The sequence below is a fragment of the Triturus cristatus genome, chromosome 2_2 (assembly GCF_964204655.1).
Source record: "Triturus cristatus chromosome 2_2, aTriCri1.1, whole genome shotgun sequence".
Lineage (NCBI taxonomy): Eukaryota > Metazoa > Chordata > Amphibia > Caudata > Salamandridae > Triturus > Triturus cristatus.
Window position 1 is genome coordinate 622,310,933 of NC_140582.1, and position 23,684 is coordinate 622,334,616.

At 43.2% G+C, this 23,684-nt stretch overlaps 1 protein-coding gene across 4 annotated transcripts in view; it reads left to right on the plus strand.

Moving 5' to 3' along the window:
• Positions 1–23,684, plus strand: part of ANXA10 (annexin A10) — a 514,604-nt gene that overhangs the window by 83,593 nt on the left and 407,327 nt on the right. The window lies entirely within an intron of this gene.

Below are 23,684 nucleotides of genomic sequence, written 5' to 3' on the forward strand. Positions count from 1 at the left end.
CATTCAATTTTAAATATGAGCATTCCATCCACATTACTATCTTCTCTACACACAAAGCCAGGCCTGTAATTGTGTTATCAAGATGGTTAAAAGAGATGACCAACTGTGTGTTGCCAGCATAGGTAACAATCATGACTCCAAAAGGTTTCAAAATCTCTGCTTAGGGGCTCATCTATACATTAAATAAAGTGTGGCTTAAAGAGGACCCCTGTGGGACACCACATCTCAGGGGCATATAATCAGAAAAAGCTTCGTCTTCAAAAACCTGAAAAGACCTGTCCTCTGAAAAAGATTGCAACCAATTCAAAAATCCCCCTCTCACTCCCACCTCCCAGAGTCTCTGGATCAAAAGCTGATGGTTAACAGTGTCAAAGGCTGCGCTGACATCTAACAGAAAGATCGCAGCATAGTCTCCGCCATCCAAGATTTTTCTGGACCCCTCTGCCACCGCCAAAAGGGCAGTCTCAGTGCCTTGTTGGGGTCTGAATCCGGTCTGTGAGGGATGTAAATAATTGTGGCTCGATGGAAATTCAGAGAGAACAGAATTGACAAGCTTCTCAGCGATCTTACTGAATGCTGGTAATAATGATATAGGTTGGTAATTCCCCAACACCTCAGGGTTCAGATTCGGCTTCTTTAAGAGTGCTTTTCCATTACACATTTCCATGAGGGGGACTAGTCTGGTCAGAAATGAGGCATTAACCAGTTCCAAAATAACTGGGGACACTTTATCAAAGACTTGTCTTAAAATGGCAGGATGAGCTGAGTCTCTGGGAGAGCCAGATTTAAGTTGGTCAAATACATTTTGCAGTGACATCAGGTTCAATAGAGGGATTTCCTCTAGAAAATGTTCTGGGGTAGGCGAATCATTGTCCATTAAAGGTATATTCCGCTGAACCCCCACAGGATGAAAAGATGTATAAATGTCTTGTATCTTATTAAAAAAGAACTCTGCAAGTTGGTTACAGCGGGCTGACGCATCATCAGACACAGCAGGAGTATTAGGTAGTTTAAGAACGGAATTTACGATGCAAAATATTTTGCGTGGGAATTAGATGCAGAAGTGATTCTCTCTTCATAATAGAGAGCCTGAGCCGATTTGATGTTTTCTTTATAGGTTTTGATTGCTTACCTATATTTAGTTTTGCTAGCAGAGGAGAAATCCTTTCTCCAGTTTCTCTCTAGTTTTTTACAAACTTGCTTGAGCTCCCAAAGCTTAGGGGAGTACCAGGCGGTTCGGTTAGTACCAGCCTTGCTTTTAATCCTTTTTTTAGGAAGAACTGTATTTAGAGATGATTCAAGCCATTCATTAAGCTTGTCATTAGCGCTAATAGGAATCTAGGTCTAGCATTCTTCAGAATAGACACCCAGTCCTCTGTAGAGAGTTTAGATCACGGACGAACCTGTCTTATGGTTTTCGATGGCGGGGTAATAACCATCTGCGGGCCCCAGGTGAATGGGATCAAAAAATGATCTGTCCAGGGCACTGGAATAGGGACCCCAACCAGGAGACTCTCCATATTAGAAAAAATGGGGTCGAGTAGATGGCCTTTTGAATGGGTGGGACCGATAACTTTTTGATTAAGTTGAAATTCCCCTAGGCCATCGACCAGCTCACCCGTGGCTGGGTGGGAAGGATCATCAAAATGGAGGTTAAAATCCACTAATAAAGTAAATTTGGGGAGAAAGCTAGCTAAATTGGCTGCCACTTAGGGGAGGACTTTATGCCAAATGTCCTGAGGTATTATGAACAACAATATACTTCTTGAGTAAAAGATGACTGTTAAAGCACTGCTCAACAGTGCCCAAACAAGATCTAAAGTCATACTGAGCTTCAGATAGTATTACCCTTTCCTCTGCTCAATTAGTGATATGTTCTGTTATAACCCTACCCGCTATCTTTGTAACAGAGTCAATCAGCAAAGTTTTGCGATAGCAATGAGGATCTCCTCTGTTGCCCTTTTTAAAAACTGCTAATTGATTGTGCCCAGGAATCCGGAATCCCTGAAGCACATGCAGCATTCAGCACCCAAGTTACGAGTGGTGCCCAGATTTTAACACTGTGTTTAAATAAATCCAACAGGACACCATCTGGGCATGAGCCTCCATGGAGGGCTGTTAATAATGGCATCTCTAAATTCTAAATAACTAAATCTCATTTCAATGCTCGAGTGAAGGGAGCACTGCACTATCCAGTGGCACTAGGTACTTTCTCCTCATAAATCTTCAAAACATGCTTTATTCAATCCTCCAGTATTACTGTCATAACCCTTTGCTCAAACTTATTTGGGTTAAAAAAAGATGAATTAAGAAGTTTCCAGAAAGTGCTCATGTTCTGTAATCTACTAGCCTGGAGTATCTTTTCCAATTTGCTGTCTTTTATCTCTTTTTTCCTGGCCTGAATTACTTCTTAGTATAGTTTCCTGCAGGTTGCCACATTAACTTTATCTTTTGGAACATTGAGTAGAGCTTATCTTAGACTTCTGCTTGCCTTTGAGCACACACCATCAAACCATCTATTACTCTTTGACTCAGTGGATGGCCCATGATTCCAGGTTGGCTTCGAGTTGATTGAACTTGTAATCCTGTTTTAAGAGTCAAGCACTAGGTCGTCAGTGATTTAAATAAAATCCAAACAGTTATAAACAAAACATTCTTACTAGACATAATTACATTATTTAATATTTCATTAGGCTTAATCTTGTCCAATTTTAGTGTGTGACCACAATCTGGAATATCCAATCCAAAGGTACTAGATTAGATAACTGAGCAGGGCCAGCGGGTAGTTGCAATGACAACAGAAGTGGGTTATAGTCACTAAAAGGCATAGATTTCACATAAGAGCAGACATATTCATCTAAAAGATTACTTGACATAGAAATTGAATCAGTCATAGATCGGCAACCTCACCTAATAAATATAGGGATTGTCTTAGAGGCATGTTTCCTTGAACATCCACAAGATTCCTCTCAGTAACATAGTTAGAGTATCCCCCTGCTCGAAAAACAACCAGATGTAATTGGAAAGCTCATCAGGAACTTCGTTTTGGGATAGCAATCATCACTACACTGCTCCATGTTCATTTTAACATTAAAGTCTCCTTCAAGTTTTACCTGATCACTGTCATGCAAGAGATTAATTAGGCTCATTGTTTATGTAAGTGTCTACCTGTTCAAACAGGGCAGATAAGTTCTCAGTGTTCTTTTTATTAAAATTATTATTGTAAATAAAAACATTGAGACTATGTCCTTTCATTAAATGCACACCCGGCATAATAGGGGAGTCGATATCAAGACGCCTGTCATTATATATCAGCATTGTGTCTACCTAGCTAATTAAACCCTCACTTCACTCTACATGACCTTGAAGATACAGCTGGGGTAAAACACGTCATATAATTGTCTACAAGAAGAGGGACTCTAGACCAAGTTTCTTGCATTAGGATAGGATTAAAATTATTTATAAAATCCTCATAACCAGATTCAGATAACTCCACTTAATAGCCTAGCAATATTCCATGACAGAATATGAAGATTACTAGGAAATGGACTGCCAGATAACTGAAATGTTTCAACACATGGAAGGTAAGGGTCCTTGTCATAGATTTCCCCATCAGTTCTAAACTTATCAAAAGAAATTGAATCATTATCCAACTCTGTTAACAATGGTGCTTTATATTCTTTATCTGTAAAGGTGTTGGTACACATATGGTCTGCAGCAGCAATAGTCAGTCTAATGGGTCTATACCTTCTAAAGAAGAAAAGCGGTTAAAGGTTGAAACTAATGACCGCATATTTCCAGAAACAGACCCATGATTTGGATTAGGTCTACTAAAATGCAAGGGCTGGTAAACGAAATCACAGGGAACCACCAGAATGGCACTTCCTGTATAGTCAGCATGCTCCATCAATGAAGGAGAATGGAAATAAATTACAATGCAGTCCCCCAGACTTGTTTTGGTGGATCCCCATATACAGACAACCCTTCTCTTCTTACAATCACAATTTCATTTGCTAGATCATAATGTTAGAAATTGGGTCTCTAGTTGGTAGAGGTTTGCACCCTGTCCAAGTAGGAACCACAATCCTAGTAAGTGTAAGCTAGATACACATTTTAAAATTACCTGTGTTCACTTGGCATGGAGCAGGCAGGCTCAACTTAATAGTCAATGTGTAAAGTATTTGTGCAACACACACTTACAGCAACACAATGAATACACCACAGAAGACTCATACAATGTTAAGAAAATAGAGAATATTTATCAAAACAAGACCAAAATGATAAAAATCCAATCAGTAGAAGTCAAGATATGAATGTGTAAAGAATAAATGCAAAAACAGTGCTTTGAAGTCAATAGCACTAAAAGGTTACTTAAGGTCGTGAGGAACCGGGGTAAATCCAAGGTTGAGGCTGACAGTAATGTAGTGCAGGCTGGGTACAGGACCAACGCAAGGTCTGCTGAAAAAGTACCTTGGATGGCCAAAGCGTCGTCATCGAGAGTCTGCTGCGTTGGTTCCAATTCACAAAGTCTGGTCGCTGCATAGAAGTTGAGTCTCTAAATCAGGACCTCAGAGTAGAGCCACCTCAGAGTCGAACCTTGCCATCGGGACCTCAGATTGGCACTACTTTGTCGAGCCACACAGGGATGCCATCTGATTAGCACTGCGTCAGTTCCAATTAGTGACGTGGTAACGATGCATTGGTTTTGTGGAAAATCAGCCACAGAACCCACTTCTGAGGGTCAGGACTGGAGTAGGCAGCTCTGGCAAGAATAGGACTCACATCGCCCCCTCCATTCCTCTGGCTAATAATCCACAAATGCCTCCACAAGTTGACCATGGCAATTTGCTTAGTTAGGGCTAGAAGACTGGGTATGAACACATATGCTAATCTGTATCCAGATGATACCTTTATTGCTCCTCCATCATTAGGCGGGGTACCCCCAATAGGGTTCTCGAACTTACTACTATATCATCGTATTCACGCCACGTGTCGTCAAATGCCTGACACTCTCTCCAGCTCCACCCTATCAGCTCTCAAACATATATTAACCACACCATCATCGCGCAAGCTAATCACACGATTATATACCGCAACTTGTATCTGAGGCTAAGGCGCAGAAGGGATGGAACTCAAAGCTGCAATCGCCTATCACAAATGAGCAGTGGCCCCTATTGTTGCGAACAATTAGAAATGTTATCCCCCAATTAAAACTGAGGTTAATCCACTTTAAGTTCCTCAATCGCTACTATCGAACACCTATACAGCTACACAGCATGGGTATTCGCTCAGACACTATCTGTTGGAGATGCCAGGCTACACACACATCCTTCTTGCTCTTGGCCTGGAACTGTCCCACTATAGCAACCTACTGGGCAGACGTATTCCATGAAATCAGCGAAATCCTGGAGATACAGTTAGAACCTACACCCTTGCTAGGGCTGCTGGGATACATTAAGGAGACGCCTGCGGGAACTCGAAGGTTGCTTGCTATGCTGCTGCTGTTAGTGAAGCGGAGGGTGGCCATTTCCTTGGGGGCCCTGGCAAGCCCTCGGTCAAAGCTTGGATACTTGACATCACTTATTGTCAGGAACAGTTGTTCACCTTCTGGAAAATTATGCCTACAGCTTCTAGACCCATGGATATATGGGGCCCCTTCCTGACCTGGATGCGTGTTTATCATTTAGATGGTCCCCGTTTATTCGAGCTCCTTTAGTAGCAGATGGGTGATAAACTGAGTCCCCTTACCATCCCGTGTCTGTACATATCACCTAGCACTCACCATTTCTGCATTTATATGGCTATGATATCATCTCATTGAAGATGTGTAATGTATTATGTATCTGTGACTTGTGAAGTTTAGTACGGATCTACGAGTATAAATAAGATGTGTCTGGTATTTTTTGTATTTTCTCTATAATGAAATGTGGTACTGCTTTCCTACCTGTTTGTAACTTGTTGATATATTTTCTTTTTTTTTGAGTTGTAATACTGGTAAATGGGGATACTATGCTCTGACACTTCTTTGAGGACTTATGTATATGAATCTCTAAATGCAAATAAATATTTTTTTTTGTTTTTGTTTTTTAAATGATAGGACTCACATATGGCAGAGTCCACCAGCACCAGCAGGATTGTAGGGAGTCTTTTGTGCTCCTGAGACTTCAGAAAACCTAACCAATAACAAGATTGGGTTTTGGCTGATCGCAGTAAAGCTGAGCCAGACTATAGAAGTAACGACAAGGTGCTAATACTGCAAAGAACTTGTTTTCTCTCAATCAATTGTGAGGAAGGAATTTAGAACTGAACAAAAAACCTTAGATGAAAAACTTTATCGATTGAATCAATCAATTCTTTAATATGTTTTTTTATAGTTGACCTTCTAATTTATAGATCAATTATACGTTTGGAAAAGGAACTCAGTGAACAAAACTGTGCTATCTTCACGAACCATCACATTCAGTCATTCAATTCGTTTCAACTCATTTATTCTCATTCGTACAAACATCCATTCAAAAACATACAGAAAATACATTCATCAAATATATAAAACATTTTTTGAAAAAACCACAGAAGAGAAAAGACTAGACACTTTTATCTGACAATTTTTTCTGTCAATTTAGATAAAGTCAGAATTCTTGTGGCGAAAAAAAGGTCTACGCGTTTCGAGTCCCCGTAATTATTAGGGCTCTCATCAGGACCTGTTGTGCTCTAATGTGTAGAGAGTATCTCGGACGATTTAAAACAGGGATGATTATGGTGTTGTCTTTAGTCTTGTTTTAAGTAGACGCGGCTATGTGGTCGGGGCTGAGGGCAGTGAAGCAAGCAAGTCTCTTTTTACTTCAAATCTCTGTTAGCGGAAATAAATCTGGTGGATTCGTTGGAGTGAGTTAGTTTTCTTTTTTTCTTTTGCCAAAGTTCTTGGGGGCGGAGTCACGGAGATGGATCGAAAGGGCTCGCTGTATATTGTCGTTTGTGGAACTCTTGGAAATCCAATTTGCTTAGTCCTCTCAGTGTCGCGGTTCGTTGATTACCTTGGAGGCGGAGTAACGGAAGTTGATCAAAAAGGCTCGCTATATTTTGTTGTGTCTTTTTCGGAACTCTTGGAAAACCAATTTGCTTCGTCCTCTCAGTCTCGCGGTTCGTGGGTGAACGAACTGAGAGGACTAAGCAAATTGGATTTCCAAGAGTTCCACAAACGACAATATACAGCGAGCCCTTTCGATCCATCTCCGTGACTCCGCCCCCAAGAACTTTGGCAAAAGAAAAAAAGAAAACTAACTCACTCCAACGAGTCCACCAGATTTATTTCCGCTAACAGAGATTTGAAGTAAAAAGAGACTTGCTTGCTTCACTGCCCTCAGCCCCGACCACATAGCCGCGTCTACTTAAAACAAGACTAAAGACAACACCATAATCATCCCTGTTTTAAATCGTCCGAGATACTCTCTACACATTAGAGCACAACAGGTCCTGATGAGAGCCCTAATAATTACGGGGACTCCATACGCGTAGACCTTTTTTTCGCCACAAGAATTCTGACTTTATCTAAATTGACAGAAAAAATTGTCAGATAAAAGTGTCTAGTCTTTTCTCTTCTGTGGTTTTTTCAAAAAATGTTTTATATATTTGATGAATGTATTTTCTGTATGTTTTTGAATGGATGTTTGTACGAATGAGAATAAATGAGTTGAAACGAATTGAATGACTGAATGTGATGGTTCGTGAAGATAGCACAGTTTTGTTCACTGAGTTCCTTTTCCAAACGTATAATTGATCTATAAATTAGAAGGTCAACTATAAAAAAACATATTAAAGAATTGATTGATTCAATCGATAAAGTTTTTCATCTAACGTTTTTTGTTCAGTTCTAAATTCCTTCCTCACAATTGATTGAGAGAAAACAAGTTCTTTGCAGTATTAGCACCTTGTCGTTACTTCTTCAGAAAACCTAAGGCAAGCCAGCAAGCCCTTGGAGTCATTCTGTTTTCAAGTGAGATGTTCGAGTCCTTGTCCTCAGCAGAGCAGAGATCAGCAGGCAGTAGGGCAGCTCAGCAAAGCAGAGAAGCAGTTCCTCTGAACAGTCAGTCAGAGCAAAGTGGCAATCATTACAGCACAGCAGTCTTTACTCCATCAGAGTTCTTCCCATGTCCGGTAGCTTAATGATTTGGTAGAGTCAGAGCCCCAATACTTATACCCAAATGTGCCCTGTCTGCCACGTTATCTGTGGGGAGTAATCAGTCCTTTGTGTGGGGACAGGACACAGCCTATTCAGATGTAAGTGTGAGCTCTCTCTCCCCCTTCTTGCTCAGGAAGGTTATCAGAATGCAGATGAATCCTTTGTCACACCCATCCTTCCTGTGTTTGTGGCTGTCTAGAGAGAATGCAAAAAAGTGTAGCTGTCACCAAGCCCAGATGTGTATTGGGGACAGGCTGCAGGCACACAGAGCAAAGTTAAGAGCAGAGAAATGTCCACATTCTAAAAGTGGCATTTCTAAAATAGTAGTGTCAAATCCAACTTTACCTCTAAAGAGAATGTATCATTACCATTCCAAAGATATAAAACATGATTTACCTACTCCTTTCTAATCAGAAATTACAGCTTAAAGGTGTATGAAGAAATTGCCAATGGTAGCCTATGACAGGAGTAAGCCTCACAGTAGTGAAACATGTTTTTAGCTGTTTGTCACTACCAGGACATATAAAACGTAAAAGTACATGTCCTACCTTTTAAGTAAACAGCACCCTGGCCACAGGGCTACCTAGGGCCTACTTTAGGTGTGACCTATGTGCAATAAAAGGGGAGTTTAAGACTTGGCAAGTGGATTTAAATGCCAAGTCGAAGAGGGAGAAAGCTGCATACACAGGCCCTGCAATGGAAGGCCGGAGAAAGGTTTGAAAGGTTACTTGTGTGGGTTGCACAACCAGTGCTGCATTTACATTACAGGTCCTGGGTATATGACATGCCACTTTACAAGGGACTTACAAGTAAACAAGATATGCCAATCAGGTATATATCAATGTCACCATGTTTAAGGGAAAAGCACATGTACTAAGGCCAACAGAAAAAGTGTGAGTAAGCAGGCAAACAGTTGGGGGAAGACCACCTTAAGGATCACAGGTCTAACACCCCATTTTTCTCTGAAGCCAATGAACTGTCTAATTTCTCAACTGCTCATGTGATTCAGTTTTGTGGTATCTAAACTAAGGACATGAATTAAAACCATAAACAAGGGGTTGCTTCTGTGGGGAGATTCATGGTGACCAATGATCTATTATTTCCCTGCTTGGTTGGAGTGGAGTACTACTGGTTGATGTGGGAATATGTGAAAGTTTTACCGCTTATGAGCAACAATTATCTTTGTTAACTACATGATCTGCACTAGATGTACCATTGTGATTTCTATGATAACTTATAGACATACACAGTGCAGCAGACCCTGACAGGGGTTCACAATTACTCTCATAAGACTAGGTTTATTCAGAACTTTAATTTTGGCTTCAATAGAGTCTAAACAATGACATAACCGCTCAAAGATTGGTTTTAGAACAGCAATAATCTTTGGAATTAAATCCCTGTGTTGGGGGATAGAAGGTGAGTGAGGTTCCTGTGTGTATTCATATCCAGATTATGTTCATTAGTGATCATTTTACAGGCCTCACTTACCAAGCCGCTCCCATGAGTCCTGCCTTTATCTGATTCACCTGAGTCAATTGCTAGTTGATCATTAGAAACACAGAACTTTCCATTATGCTCTTCTTACTGGCGAAACAGGGCAGCTCAGATATCTTTCCATAACTACCAGTAAGAAGTACCTCTATAATTTGTCATGCATTTTCTGGATGATCATTTAGACAATTTTCAGTCTCTTCAAATAGAGCCTCAAGTACCCCAACTGCTCGAGCAAGAAAATATTCAATAGAGTTTAACTACAGCTGGCCTCAGTGGAAATAGATACTGCTGTCCTTTTGCACATGACAGGTAATCTTTACCGCCAGACGTCAAGTGAAAGGTCAGAGAGGTGGCCCAGGCTCTTCTGGCCTCTGACGGGTGCAGACTGGCCCGCTCTTGGCCTGGTCTTCGCCCGGTCAGTGCCCAGGTGCATCCCATGCTGCAGGGTCATGTTTGGAGCCCTTTTAGTGCAGAGTAAGCAGTCCCGCTTCCCTCCTGGAGCAAGGTATCATGGACTATGTAGTCCCATGTACCAGCAGCTTTAAAGTATCCTGCACTGCTGTGTTGCTTTGGCACTTTTGTAGTGCAGAGAACGCAGTTCCCCTCCCCTCCTAAAGCACAAGATCCTGGACTTTGTAGTATCAAGGATCAGATGCTTCAAAGTATTAAGGATAATTATTCCAAACAAGAGGTTCAAAGTGTATAATTCAACAACAAATATCAAAAAGCAATAAAAGACATAAATTTATATAAACAAAGAGAGAAAAAAGAAAAGAGAAGAGACCCTAATAGAAAAACATACAAAATGTATTTAATAAAACGGCTCAGTGTTGTAAGCTGGTACATAAAACATAACAACCTATACATAACCAGACAAGTGGCAGACAAGGGGATGGTTGCATAACAAAGGAGTGCACACAATTTACATAAAACTCCAGTAAGCAAAAAAATTGTGTCCTCCAATAATTGCGGCCACAATGGCGTCGACGGCGTTTCGACCTTTGGTGTTAATCCATGGTAATCTACAGGACATAAAATATACTGAGCATCCCAATTGAGCAATTTATATCCTAAATAGCTTAGATATCGAATTGAGTTCAATTCAGCCACAGCAACTTCAAGGGCTGAAAATTGGCGATATCCAAGGTTACTTCGACAACAACAGCTTGAAGTAATGTTAACTTCAAGGGAACAAAAGAACGATCAAATCATCCTCTACTGCTGGTTACTTGAGTTCTTGTGCGGTGTTTGAGTCCTGCTTGGATTTGATGCAAAGAAAAGTCGAGGATGATTTGATCGTTCTTTTGTTCCCTTGAAGTTAACATTACTTCAAGCTGTTGTTGTCGAAGTAACCTTGGATATCGCTAATTTTCAGCCCTTGAAGTTGATGTGGCTGAATTGAACTCAATTCGATATCTAAGCTATTTAGGATATAAATTGCTCAATTGGGATGCTCAGTATATTTTATGTCCTGAAGATGACCATGGATTAACACCAAAGGTCAAAACGCCGTCGACGCCATTGTGGCCGCAATTATTGGAGGACACAATTTTTTTGCTTACTGGAGTTTTCTGTAAATTGTGTGCACTCCTTTGTTATGCAACCATCCCCTTGTCTGCCACTTGTCTGGTTATGTATAGGTTGTTATGTTTTATGTACCAGCTTACAACACTGAGCCGTTTTATTAAATACATTTTGTATGTTTTTCTATTAGGGTCTCTTCTCTTTTCTTTTTTCTCTCTTTGTTTATATAAATTTATGTCTTTTATTGCTTTTTGATATTTGTTGTTGAATTATACACTTTGAACCTCTTTTTTGGAATAATTATTGAATGCCCCTGGTTCAGGTGGGTTGGGCTGCCCCTGTGGTGGTTAATGATTCAAAGTATTAAGGGACTTATTATAAGTTTGGCGGTCCATGGAACCACAGAACCTGTGCTGGCGGTCAGACCACGGCCACACTGCAGGCCTGTCTACAGTATTAAGTGTGTGGCGGTCTGACGGCCACAGGACCGCTGCGACTTCTGTGGACGAAGGATCCCGCAGCGGTCTTGCAGTGGTCCCAGGCCAAATATGCTGGCCGTGCTGTAGCAGCACAGCTGAACATATTTTGAGTTGCCTCACCGCCACCCTTTTGATGGAGGTGCGACTGCAGTGAAAAGGGTGGGGGGTGAGACAACAAAGAGGGACCAACAGCGCCCCTTTGTGCCTCTGGGCCTGGGGTGCATGTGGGGGGCACGTCATTCAACCCTGTAAATATGCTCCCTCTGTTCCTGCACAGTGTGGCATGTATGCCATACTTTGCAGGAAGGTGCAGGCGGTGGTCAGAGAGCAGCGGTCTGCCTCTTAGTCACATTTATGAGCCTTATAGACCACCACTCCAAGACCGCCGCAGGAATTCCTTTCAGACCAGGACAAAACTCCTCATCTGGCAGGTGGTCGCACCACGGGTTTGGCGGTCCCATAGTGGACGGCGCATTGCACAGTCCGCTGTGGAATCGCCAAACTCATTGTAAGGCCCTATGTCATTTATTAAGTCATTAATTACGTGATCCCTCAAAAGCAACATGGTTAGGATTTAATCTTATGTGATCTGGAAGAGAAATTCACAGAGGTCTTGAAATTTTATTTTTTTCATTTTTGGGGATTTCATAAGTTAGACAATGTCTGCCTTCAGTTATTCATTAACTCTCCATCGGCTTGAATTTATATATTGATCAGATAGGCAGGTAGACTGGTTTGGATTGCTCTATGTATAATGCACACAACCTAGAAATCAACTCTAGCTACTAGAGGGAACCAGTGAAGGCGTTTTTACATAGGGGAGATGTGATCAGATTTCTTTGCTTTTGCAACTAGCTGAGCCACCGGATGTAGTATGGCTCAAACGAGTGTTCTTGTAGCTCTGAAGTATATAGGAGACTGGCTGGTTTTATTTTTCTTTGCTGGTGGAGTTGATAGGATGCTGATTTGGCAAGCTTGGCAATGTGGTCATTTAGGGAGTTGTACTCGTCTAAGAAGTAAACAAATTATTTTGTATGTTGAGCCAGGGTTGAGTATAGGCGCTGGGGGGGGGGGGGTGGGGGGGCTGCTACTGATCGAAGAGCCAGGTCTTGAGAAGTCTTCTGAAGGCAAACAGGTCCTGGGTCTGTCGTAGGTCGGTGGGGAGTTGTCAGCCATTTCTGGATGGGAGAGGAATCTCAGATGAGAATAGGAGAAGGAATGTGGTCTTTTAAGGGTTGAATTTAATGAGTGATTGCATCCAGTTTGCTAGATTCCAGAGGAAGGAATTCTGAGTTAGCATGTTTGATAGCTCAGACACTCAGTGGCGTAGCTGGGTGTCATCAGGATATTGATGAATGGAAATTGAATTTTCTGAAGAATTGTTGCTATAGGCTGCATGCATATAGTCAGGCTACATTACAAAAATGTGCTCTCTCTGGCCTTTCAAAAACAAGAGTAATCTCGATGATGGCAAACCAAACCTTTCATTCCAGAATGATTCTAGGAATCTAGAATGTTGACCAAGATCTGTTTTCTCTGCTCATCTCTCACTAGCTCCTCATCAATTCTTGCTGTATTTTCAAAATGGCCTGTTCAATTTACAATGCTGTCCACCGTAGCACATACTAATACCTACCCTAATATCTATGTTCTTAGGAAACTCTTTTAGAATAACTAGAAAGCCGGACCTACATATAGGACACAAAGTTTCATAAGATGAAAATCCTCACCCACTTCTCATGCTATGCTTTAGGGATGAGAAAATAGTTCACAACTAAGCCCTGTGGATCCCTTCACTCACAATATTCCAGAAAGCCCATCTCTTCACTCACCATATTCCAGAAAGCCCATACTCTTGTAATAAATTCTTGTAATTTCACACCGACCTTGGTCCCTCTTCATTGACAGGAATCAGCTGCGACATGCTCACCTTTTAGCAAAGTATGGTGGAACGATGCTTCTGTTTTCCTTAATAAGGTCTCTTTTCTCTGTATCTATATCCATGCGCACTAACAAACTCAAACGAGAAGCCACCTTAGTTAATGTAGTCTCAGGACTGCCAAACCACTCTTGATAATGCATGGGCTTCTTTATAGTCCCAATTACCCACCACTTATAGTAACACACATTGGCACATGCTGGCAAGATATCCCAGAGGGCTGATCACTCACCCCTAAAACTTGGTGAATTACAATTCACGTCTTCCAAGGGCAGTCAATTGTGTACCATTAAGCTGGATAACAGTAACATATTATATTTATAGCACCTAGTAATGGCACAGCACAAGCAACCTATCTCCTGAGGCGGAAGCCGGGAGTGCGAATTTGCGCTATTTTTAAAAACAAAATCTATTGTCACTTAACTTTGTGTTTTTAAACTCACCACGCTTGCAAAGCATTTCCGTGCACTTGCCCGCCCCTGATCGGCCCGCGCAGCGGACTCTAGCGCTGCCGCGAAGCCTGACCTGAACACTCCTCCTGACGCCATTACCGGCGAGGACAGAGGCCACGCCCCTTTTTCAGGGCACGCCCACTGCCGCTGGTACAAAAGACGCTGATTACAAGCGCCATAACCACAAGCAACCTATCTCCTGAGGCAGAAGCCGGGAGTGCGAATTTGCGCTATTTTTAAAAACAAAATCTATTGTCACTTAACTTTGTGTTTTTAAACTCACCACGCTTGCAAAGCATTTCCGTGCACTTGCTCGCCCCTGACCGGCCCGCGCAGCGGACTCTAGCGCTGCCGCGAAGCCTGACCTGAACACTGCTCCTGACGCCATTACCGGCGAGGACAGAGGCCCCGCCCCTTTTTCAGGCCACGCCCCCTCCCCTCCACCCCCTTCCTTCCGCATAAACCATGTGCATCTGCCGGAAGCGCAGCGGATGAGCGCAGCGGGAGCGCCGTCTGTGCGCCAAAGGCGCGCCTAAGGCAAGCCCGTCTGCGCCTGTCCGCGCCAGACCGAGCCCTGAGCCCAGGACCCCTGCTTCGGCCACATCTTCTCCCCTGAGATATACCCAGGAAACCCTCCTCAAACTCAGGGGCTCTCCCTCCACTCCCTGTCGCAGCATTATCTCCCTAAAGGATGGACATTCCTGCTGCGCAAACTGTCCATATAGGCTCACTCCACGACTCCCCCTGAAACCACGCTGGCTCAATATGGCTCTACTCAATTGCAGATCCCTCCCGAAACACCAAGCAGAAATCAACATGCTCCTGCAGGATTCTGAGATCGAGATCCTCTTTCTCACCGAAACTTGGATCAACCCCAACTCTGACCCAGACATAATCCAAACACTCCCCCCGGGCTACCTTATCAAACACCAGGACAGACCCTCCAGGACTGGAGGTGGGATAGCAATCATCTACCGTGATCACCTGGCTTGCTATTTTAAGGACAGCCCAATTCAGGACTGTGAAAATGCCCAGTTCTCTATCCACTTGCAACCATCCACAACCCTCTCGGGGATATTAGTCTACCGTCCCCCAGGACATCAACGACTTTTCTGCAACTCCCTTGTGGAATCCATCTCCTCTCTTGCCTGCCTGACCCCTAACTTTACGGTCTTAGGAGACCTAAATCTCCATTTCGACGAACTAACAAACAAAACAGCCGTCGACCTTAAAGAAGACCTAGCCTCCCTTAATCTCCACTTGAAAAGCAACCAGCCTACCCATTCTAAGGGCCACCTGTTGGACCCTATATTCACTAACCTCACGAGACTAGTCGTGAATACCCCCATACCTGTCCCCTGGTCAGACCATTTCTTAATCCCCTTTAAGCTTCAACGTTCGGCTGAAGCACCGGAGAGACCTCCTCCCCAAGCACCATCCCGCCCATGGCAAAAACTGGATACGGCCTCTTGGGCCCAAGCACTTGCCTCTACCTCACCAGTGCTGGACCCAGACCCCTCCAGAGCAGACGTTCAACTACGCGGCTGGATCGATCAATCCCTTGATGCTATCCTTCCCATCAAACCCCTCCCCAGTAAGAAGAAAACTCCCAAATCTCCGTGGTTGACCCAAGAACTACGCCAACTCAGGAAAAAGTGCAAAAAGCTCGAGCGCCTTTGGAGAAAGGACTGGGCGACTGAAAGCAAAAACGAATACAGGTCCGCCATGAAGCACTACAAAACCTGTATAAAAAACACCCAGGCAACCTTCTTCGAGAAAAAAATATTAGCTGCAGCTAACTCTGCCAAAGAAACCTATCGCATCGTTCGCCTTCTCACTAAAACCCCAGACCCTTTGCCCACACCAGACCAATCGGGCACCAGATGCAACCAGCTAGCTGAGTTCTTTGCAACAAAAATTAATAATATCCTCAAATCCCTCCCATCTCCCATTACCTCCCAACTCCCCGCTACCCCCCCCCCCTTATGCAGAGGCTCCACGCCTCCAAACATTCTCCCAGGTCACCACAGAACTTTTCCTGACCACTTTACAATCCGTGAAGAGCGGGGCTCCATCACATCCAGCTCCTATGAACAAATTAAAACTGGTCGCCGCCACTGTCGCCCCTCCACTCACCCACCTGATTAACGCTTCCCTAGCACTAGGCATTGTTCCAGCCAACTGGAAGAAAGCTACAGTCAGGGCACCTCTTAAAAAACCCCACCTCGATCCAACGGACCTATCCAACTTTAGACCCATTTCTCTCCTCCCGGCCATCAGCAAAGTGGCCGAGCGAATTGTCAACCACCAACTATCCCTCTTCTTGGAAACCAACAATCTCCTGCGCCAATCCCAGACAGGGTTTAGACCTGGACAAGGAACAGACACCGCACTACTAGCCGTGGTTGAGGAGGCAAGAACCATCATAGACGCAGGAGGATCAGTGGCAGTGATCCTCCTCGATCTGAGTGCCGCCTTCGACACGGTGGATCATGCCATCCTCATCCACCGGCTCAGCTTGGTAGGAGTTTCAGGCACCGCCCTGTCCTGGATCAAATCCTTCCTTGAAGGCAGAACCTATCAGGTGTCCGATGGCACAGTTATGTCCAGAGCTCTTCCTCTCCAGTGTGGGGTCCCCCAGGGCTCCTCCCTGAGCCCCACACTTTTTAACGTCTACATGTCCCCCCTAGAGGACATTATAGCCCCATTCGGCATAAAAACAGTCATGTATGCCGATGACACCCAATAGGTGGTGTCCTTAAACCAGTCGAGTAAAAGCCTGGACAACCTGGCAGCTTGTCTTGAGAACATCTTCCACTGGATGTGCGAATCACGCCTGAAATTAAACGGAGAGAAATCCGAGATCCTACTCCTGGGAAACCCATGCAAACTCCCTCCTTCCCTCTCTTGGCCACTCTGCATGGGATCACCTCCCACCCCCAAATCAGAAGTCAAGAGCCTTGGTATCTGGTTGGACCAAGAGCTCAACTTTAAAGCCCAGGCCAGAAAAACCACAGGCATCTGCTTCGGTCTCATTCAAACAGCGTGGAAGATCCTCCACTTGATCCCCTTCCAGTCAGGAAATTGCTCATGCAGGGGCTGGTGAACTCCAGACTAGATTACGGAAATGCCCTTTATCTAGGGGCCCCTGCATCGGTCATTAACAGACTGCAATACGCCCAAAACGCGGCTGCCAGACTCCTAACCGGGACCACATCCAGATGCTCCGCCAAACCGGCCCTCAAAAGCCTACACTGGCTCCCGATTAAGGAAAGGATCACCTTTAAGACCCTTTGCATTTCACACAAAATAATGCAAGGCAGAGGCCCGCCGATCCTGAGATCCCTCGTCAAACCCCATCAGTCTAACAGACAACTCAGATAAGACTCCCTCTCCCTGGCCAGCGTCCCCAGAATAAAAAAGGCCCGCTCTGGGGGGCGATTGTTCTCCTACAATGCTCCAAAACTGTGGAACTCCCTTCCACTTTCCATCCGAAGAGAACACAACCTACTTGCCTTCCGTAGGCAACTAAAAACATGGCTCTTCCCATAATTCTTCACCTCCTCTTCCCCCCCCCTCCGGAACAATAGGTCGACTGACAGCGCTGGGACGCCCCAGGGTATCTACGCGCTTTATAAATCCGTATTCATATTCATATTCATATTCATATTCACAGCTGCGGCATGTGGAACTATATTGAAACAAAACAGTATTCTCAAATTAAAATTCTGGTCAGCCTCTATAGCCTTTTCACTACAAAATGTTGTTTCTCCTCTTCTCCCATATCACTACAACACTATTGTCTGCTCCCTATCCAAATCTTTTGGATGCTCATTGGAGCAAGGTTAGAGTAGAGAGGTTTCACTTCATATTACAATTAATATGTTAGTTAATAGTGGAACCCATAATACTTCATTGTGTTTAATAACTCCAAAGGTGCCCCATTCGGAGCAGGGCATTTATTTTGGGAGGGTGGGGGGCCTACGGCTGTCTGCACCACTGGGAGGGTGAAAATAACAGTTTTGGCAAAGGCACTGAAATGCTGCCACTTAGATAAATAATTATTAAAATATGGAATATCATTGACAGTTTGGTTTATATCGGCCCATACATTTGTCCACAGAAAAAACCCCTTATTGAGACTGTTAACATTTTTTGTTGTGCATAACTGTAAGATGGCATCCAATTACACTTAACTGGGTGCTGATGTCAGCCTCCTGCAAACAGAGGGACTTTCCTAAAATGTCATTGCCCAGGTTTGCTGTTTGAAGGCATGTCTCAGGTGCAGTTGTGCCAGCTCTAACACTTTAGGATCCCGCATTTCTATGTTTAGTTTGGGTTGGGAGCTGAGATATGTCCTCTGGATACAGCAGGAGTCGGATTGTGAAAGCCGGCAGGGGACTCACAATTAAAAGACAGACTTGTACGCAGAGACCCATCATGAGAGGAGAAGGGTATAGCTCCTTTTCATAGAGTTATAGCCAGTGAGGAATCACACTCCCATATCACCGATAGGAAAAGATAACGATCAAAGAGGGAACCAGCTACTCAGAAAATATCTTACCTGATTGGAACTTAAGGACAGCTGAGGAGGGCTACCTACCAATACACCTTCTATGAATTAGAGTAAACAGCACTTAGGGGCCGATTCCGATGTCGGACGGACTCAGGTCCGTCCGACATCGGTCAGGAGCCGTAACTGACCGATGTGCTGTCGTCGGTTACGGCCCTGCAAGTACGATGAGACCGAACAGGGTTTGGTTGAACTCGTATACTTCACAATGCAAGCATGCATTCTGAGCGGAATGCATGCTTGCATTGTGAAAAGCAGGGCTGCAGTTTATCCCTGCACCCTGTGGCCAGCACCCCAAGGTGCCTGCCACCGGGTGCAGGGATCCACAGAGGGGCACCATAGGTGCCCCCAGGCCACCATTCGGCAGCGTCGCACCCATGGGGGCCCTACTGGGGGCCCCCAAAGACAGTTTCAGACTGCCTTTTCGGGCCGAAAAGACCGGCACGAAAAGGCAGTGAAAAACTGCCATAGTACTCACTCGGTCGTAAAGAGGCGGCCGGGAGAGTACTGAGGGATTTCCAGATGGCGGACGGGCTCTCTGAGCCTGTCGTCCGCCATCCGGAAATCCGAGTCAGATTCCTTTCCGACCGAGCCCATCAGAATGGCTCGGTCGGAAAGGAATCCGGCCGACACATTCTGATTCGGTCGGAAGGGCTCCGACCATCGTTCGGAGCCCTCCCGTCCGAAATCGGAATCGGCCCCTTATTGTTAAATATAGGAGTTCAGGTTGGTTCTCCTCTGATTGAGGACTATGAATGGTGAGGGCTTTTTGGAGAAAATCAAAGTAGGGATGGGAATATGGAGTGGTCCAAGTTGATTTTTTCATTACATTTCTCTCTTCTTCTCAGCGACTGGACCAATAGCAAGAGGACCTCTAAGAGGGATGAGAATCAGTCATTAAGCGTGATTTCTAACTCTCATCTACTAGAACCCATAGCATAAGAAACTCATAAATCAGGGATGTATATGTCACAGACTGTGCTTAAAATCCACTTAGTAGTTTGGCATGTTACGAGGATGCTTTCTACTGTGCTTGAATAAAGATAGTAAATAAAACCTCTGTGTCTCACCTATCATGATCGATACCATGGTAATTAAACTCACAAACCTCAAAGGAGTAACTGGGGATGCAGCTTGTGGAAACAATCTCACGATCTACATTGTTTTTTTTCCCTCAGCTCGGACTTGCTCAACAATCTTTCCCTGCTATATTCTTCAGACATTTAATATTCTAAGATAGTTTTTTTCATATTTTTATGCAATGCATTAAACGTTAATTCGATCACATTGCTGTTTAATAATCTCCCTCACCAGATTGATCAATAAATCTGTTACATCTGTATAAAGTTCTAGTAGGGGAGACAACATTTGAGAACTATCAGCAGAATCATTCAGGCATACTTCAAAAGACCACTTGTGTGTGGGTATGTGAATATGTAATTCCTGCCATTTTAATCTCCTTATGTAACTAATAATATTCCCCACACAAGACAATTTTCTCAGCACTCTGTACTCCCTTTAATAAAACAAGCAATCGACCAATTATTCCGGTTACAAGTACTGTACTGGAAGCACGTGTTCCTGGAAGGGGGTAGTCTCTATCTCACTTTCGTCGATTTAGAATCTGCTTTCGACATGGTGGACAGGAAACAACTATGGTCCATTCTACTAACAATGGGGGTTCCACCGTATTTATGCCAACAGCTTAGAATCCTCCACGAAGGCACTTTTGCAAGAGTACGTTTTGGCAAACTAGGCCAGTTAACTGGGGCCTTCCCGATTGAGAAAGGTGTCAGGCAGGGGTGTGTCCTTGCCCCGACTTTATTTTCTCTCTTCCTCAACGGGTTGATTGAAGATCTTTTAGCCAAAAATGATATAGACTCCCCCAAACTGGGTGCCCGAAGATTTCCCGCCCTAATGTTTGCAGACGACACGCTTCTGCTTTCAAAATCCCCAATGGGGATGCAGCGCGTGTTGGACCAGTTCTCCAGATTTTGCACCAAAAGGAACCTGGTAGTTAACATCAATAAGACTAAGTATATGGTTTTTAATGCAAATACTGTCAACTGCCCCCACCCAATGATGGATGGCAGACCCCTGGAAAGGGTCCCAACTTTCGAATATCTGGGCTTGACTCTGAATGATAAAATGGGTTGGGGTCCGCAAGTCGATAAGGCTAACCTAAGACTAACCCAAGCGGTAGGGGGAATCCTTAAGGTTCAGAAAAGTTGCACCCTTAAAACAATCAGTGCTCCTCTTGAAATTTTTAAAGTGCAAGCTAGGGCTTCTTCCCTGTATGGGGCAGAACTCTGGGGTCACACAACAGTGAGCAAACTATCAATAACTGAAAACAATTTTTTAAGACAACTTTTGAACTTGCCAAAAAGCACCCCTCTAGTCCCGCTAAGACTCGACTTAAATCTATGCCCAATTGCAGACGCTATTTTTGTCCGTCCACTACTATTTTGGAAGCGTCTCTGGAGCACTCCCGAGCTGGCGTCCTATAGGGAGGAGCTTAAAGTTGTCATGGCTTCAATTGGTTCTGGTAGGATCCCTTGGTTAGCATTCATCAAACAGTCACTTGCGCTGATGGACTTTGAGGAACTCTGGTTAAATCCCGAAGTTTCCTGTCCAGCTATTTCTAAGAAAATTATGACGAATGCTATAAAGGAAACTAACCTAAGGAATCTTTTTCGCTCAGTAAAAAACCTCAAGCTTATCCGACATTTTCTTGGATATTAAGTCCATATATAGCTTTGAGCCTGCGATTGATTTAATCCAACCAACACTAGCAAAGAAGCTTTACCTGCAATTCAGATATGGCACTCTGCCTTTTTTTCACAATATTGGTAGGTGGAAAGGTGGAACAGCACGCCCCTGCCCAGGCTGTCGTCTAGAGGATGAGACCACTATCCATGTTATCCTATTTTGTCCTGCTTACGCCGATATTAGGAAGAAGTGGATTATTCAGTTGTGTAAAAATATGGGCATAAGACAATACTTTTTTTTTTTTAGAATATTAAAATCAGATACTGATCCTGTGATTGTCTTTGCAGTGACTAAATACTTACATTCAATGTGGTTTTTACGAAGGAACTTGATTAACAATGATGTTTTGATTCATGATCCAGTATAATGAACTCCGAGAGAATAGCTATATTTTAACCTTTTAAGAATAACTTTGTTATACCAATTTTAGAATTCTGAAATTATTTATAAATTTTAAAGTAACAATTGTCTAACAACCATGAAATAATCGGTGATTACAGGTTTGAAATGGATTGATTGATTTGTTGTCTTGTATATTTTTATGTGCTTTTATGGTAAATCTAACCGAAATAAAGTTTTAAACTGAACTGAAAACAAGCAATGGCAAATCCAACAAGACTGGCTTTAATGTACCAATGTGAACAAATACAGGCAATCACTAATGCAGATGATCTATTACCATTGTCAATGCTCGGCTCTTAACTATGGGATAAAGTAGCCCCCGCTGTACAGTATTAGGATATTGCTAGTCACATGGGAGCAGTTTTGGGACCGAATCGGCATCTATTTGCATTCACATTTTAGGAGTTGGAGAAACTTTTCAGACTCCAAAAAAGGGATTATTATATACAAAAAAGCATTTGCCAGTCGCTTAGTACATCTGGCCCTTTATTGCTTATAATAGATGGTCACACCATCACCGTTCCAACAAATCGTTTAAATCCTTGGTGAAAGAGATAGGATGTTTGCTGACATGAAGAATAAAAGTAGAATCTGTACTGCAAATTAAAGACACCAAAAAGCACCTAGATTATTGTTGTAAAAAAATATTAGAACTAGTCAGATCAAAAAACACTGTGGCTCAGAAAATGTAGGCACATGCAGAGAGATTTTATTTTTCCTATAATTACCTAAAGCATGTATATACATAAATATCTATTTACTGCTGATTACTGTTCATCCAGAAAAACATTGGCAAGAAAGGAATTCGAAGCACACCCACTAGCGTAAAAAGTGAACACACCTAGCTGTTGATGTTGAAATGGTCTGTAAAAGAAACAAAAAGATAACCTTTATAACTGACACCCCATTGTGGCATCAGCCTTGCTGCTCACAAAATACCCTCTATCTGATGGTTGTCTTTGGAGTAAGTACAAGACATTCACCCACTAAAATAAAGTGTGTAGAGGTCAAAGTAGGAGAGCAGACTAGACATCCTAACATCACTTAAAACCTACAACTGGGAAAAATCTGAAACAATGGTAGTGTTTGCAGTTATCAATGGGGAGCAGGAGCGCATGGGAAAGTATAATTTAAAGCAGTATCAAGGAGAGAGTACAAACAAATTGCTTCCAAAAGAGAAAAACCTTTGTGGTTGCTGAAGAGAAGATAAATCCAAGTATAAAGTAAAATACTTTATATGTTATAAACGCAGATCAGAGTACTTCATAACAGTGTCTTCAGTCTCACCACGCAGGGCAGCCTGACAGAGGTCTCAACACTCTAAACAGACTCCATTCGGAATGTTCTAAGAATAAGGTCATGCAGGGGTGGAGGGAAGAAGAAAGGGAAAGGATTGAATAGGTAAATCACAACTGTTACACAAGCACTTCCACCTTGGAACATGCGTAGATAAACTATTAAAAAACTATGGGGCATATTATCAAGCACAGCGTTAAAATTATGCCGCTAAAGCGGCGATAATGGGTTTGATAATATGCCGCAAAGAATTCCCATAGAAGCCCATGTTGACGCCAGAACATGGACTTCTATGGGAATTCTCATGGGCATATTATCAAGCCCATTAATGCAGTTTCTTGATAATATGCCCATATGGTAGTCAGAGGTTTGCACGGACGGGTACAGATACAGAAATACCACATTTTTCATGTGGGTGTTTGGAAGAGTGTATTTTTCTCAAACAGAAAATATTTTCGAAGTGGAAATAAAAAGGAAAAAAAAATGAGCTGGATATACAGATATCCACTATTCTTTCTCCTGCAGATTGTGCTGGGTGGAAATCTACAAGTTACACAGACTTCACATAGCGCTGCTG